The sequence below is a fragment of the Pseudophryne corroboree genome, chromosome 2 (assembly GCF_028390025.1).
Source record: "Pseudophryne corroboree isolate aPseCor3 chromosome 2, aPseCor3.hap2, whole genome shotgun sequence".
Classification (NCBI taxonomy): Eukaryota; Metazoa; Chordata; class Amphibia; order Anura; family Myobatrachidae; genus Pseudophryne; species Pseudophryne corroboree.
In genome coordinates this window covers 612,333,075-612,335,568 of record NC_086445.1, presented here as the reverse complement: position 1 = coordinate 612,335,568, position 2,494 = coordinate 612,333,075, and positions in this window count along the sequence as shown.

The window sequence follows — 2,494 nt, the reverse complement described above, 5'->3', positions numbered from 1 at the left end:
AGTAACCTCTTAGAAATCACTAGTTTATCAGGGGAACTCCACGCTTCTTCACATAACTCATCAGATGGGGGAAAAGTCACTGGCTGCTTTTTCTCCCCAAACACATAAACCCTCTTGGTGTAATGTGTACTAATGTGTAATGTGTAATACATCTTTCATTGCAATAATCATGTATCGGATTTTAGACTGTAAATGTGCCTCATCATCGTCGACACTTGAGTCGGACTCCGTGACGACATCTGTGTCAACCATCTGAGATAGAGGGCGTTTATGAGCCCCTGACGGTTTCTGAGTCGCCTGGGCAGGCGCAGGCTGAGACCCCGGCTGTCCCAAGGCTGCAGCGTCATCAAACCTTTTATGTAAGGAGCTTACATTGTCGTTTAAGACCTTCCACATATCCATCCAATCAGGTGTCGGCCCCGACGGGGGCGATACCACACTTATCTGCCTTGCTCCGCCTCCACGTAACCCTCCTCAACAAACATGTCGAAACAGCCGTACCGACACACCGCACACACACAGGGAATGCTCAGACTGAGGACAGGACCCCACAAAGTCCTTTGGGGAGACAGAGAGAGAGTATGCCAGCACACACCACAGCGCTATATAACACAGGGATTTTCACTTATAATAAGTGATTACCCAATAGCTGCCTTATATGTTTTATTTGCGCCTACATTTATGTGCCCCCCCTCTCTTTTTTACCCTTCTTGTACCTGGATACTGCAGGGGAGAGCCAGGGGAGCTGCTTCCAGCGGAGCTGTGAAGAGAAAATGGCGCTGGTGTGCTGAGGAAGAAGGCCCCGCCCCCTCAGTGGCGGGCTTCTGTCCCGCTTTCTGTGTAAAAAAATGGCGGATTTTTTTACATATATACAGTGCCAGACTGTATATATGTATTTTTATTGCCAAAAGGTACTTCAATTGCTGCCCAGGGCGCCCAGCCCCCCACCCCAGCGCCCTGCACCCTACAGTGACCGGAGTGTGTAAGTGTGCTGGGAGCAATGGCGCACAGCTGCGGTGCTGTGCGCTACCTTAAATGAAGACAGGAGTCTTCTGCCGCCGATTTCGTCGTCTTCAAGCTTCTGTTCTTCTGGCTCTGCGAGGGGGACGGCGGCGCGGCTCCGGGAACAGACGATCGAGGACAGGTGCCTGTGTTCGAACCCTCTGGAGCTAATGGTGTCCAGTAGCCTAAGAAGCACAAGCTAGCTGCAAGCAGGTAGGTTTGCTTCTCTCCCCTTAGTCCCACGTAGCAGTGAGTCTGTTGCCAGCAGAAGCTCACTATAAATAAATAACCTAATAAATAAAAAACCTAATAATAAGAATTTACTTACCGATAATTCTATTTCTCATAGTCCGTAGTGGATGCTGGGAACTCCGTAAGGACCATGGGGATTAGCGGCTCCGCAGGAGACTGGGCACAAAAGTAAAGCTTTAGGACTACCTGGTGTGCACTGGCTCCTCCCCCTATGACCCTCCTCCAAGCCTCAGTTAGGATACTGTGCCCGGACGAGCGTACACAATAAGGAAGGATTTTGAATCCCGGGTAAGACTCATACCAGCCACACCAATCACACCGTACAACCTGTGATCTGAACCCAGTTAACAGCATGATAATAGAGGAGCCTCTGAAAAGATGGCTCACAACAATAATAACCCGATTTTTGTAACAATAACTATGTACAAGTATTGCAGACAATCCGTACTTGGGATGGGCGCCCAGCATCCACTACGGACTATGAGAAATAGAATTATCGGTAAGTAAATGCTTATTTTCTCTGACGTCCTAGTGGATGCTGGGAACTCCGTAAGGACCATGGGGATTATACCAAAGCTCCTAAACGGGCGGGAGAGTGCGGATGACTCTGCAGCACCGAATGAGAGAACTCCAGGTCCTCCTCAGCCAGGGTATCAAATTTGTAGAATTTAGCAAACGTGTTTGCCCCTGACCAAGTAGCTGCTCGGCAAAGTTGTAACGCCGAGACCCCTCGGGCAGCCGCCCAAGATGAGCCCACCTTCCTTGTGGAATGGGCTTTTACAGATTTTGGCTGTGGCAGGCCTGCCACAGAATGTGCAAGCTGAATTGTACTACAAATCCAACGAGCAATAGTCTGCTTAGAAGCAGGAGCACCCAGCTTGTTGGGTGCATACAGGATAACAGCGAGTCAGATTTCCTGACTCCAGTCGTCCTGGAAACATATATTTTCAAGGCCCTGACTACGTCCAACAACTTGGAGTCCTCCAAGTCACTAGTAGCCGTAGGTACCAAAATAGGTTGGTTCAGATGAAACACTGAAACCACCTTAAGGAGAAAATGAGGACGAGTCCTCAATTCCGCCCTGTCTGAATGGAAGATCAGATAAGGGCTTTTACAGGATAAAGCCCCCAATTCTGACACGTGCCTGGCCGAGGCCAGGGCCAACAACATGACCACTTTCCATGTGAGATATTTTAACTCCACAGATTCAAGTGGTTCAACCAATGTGACTTTAGGAATC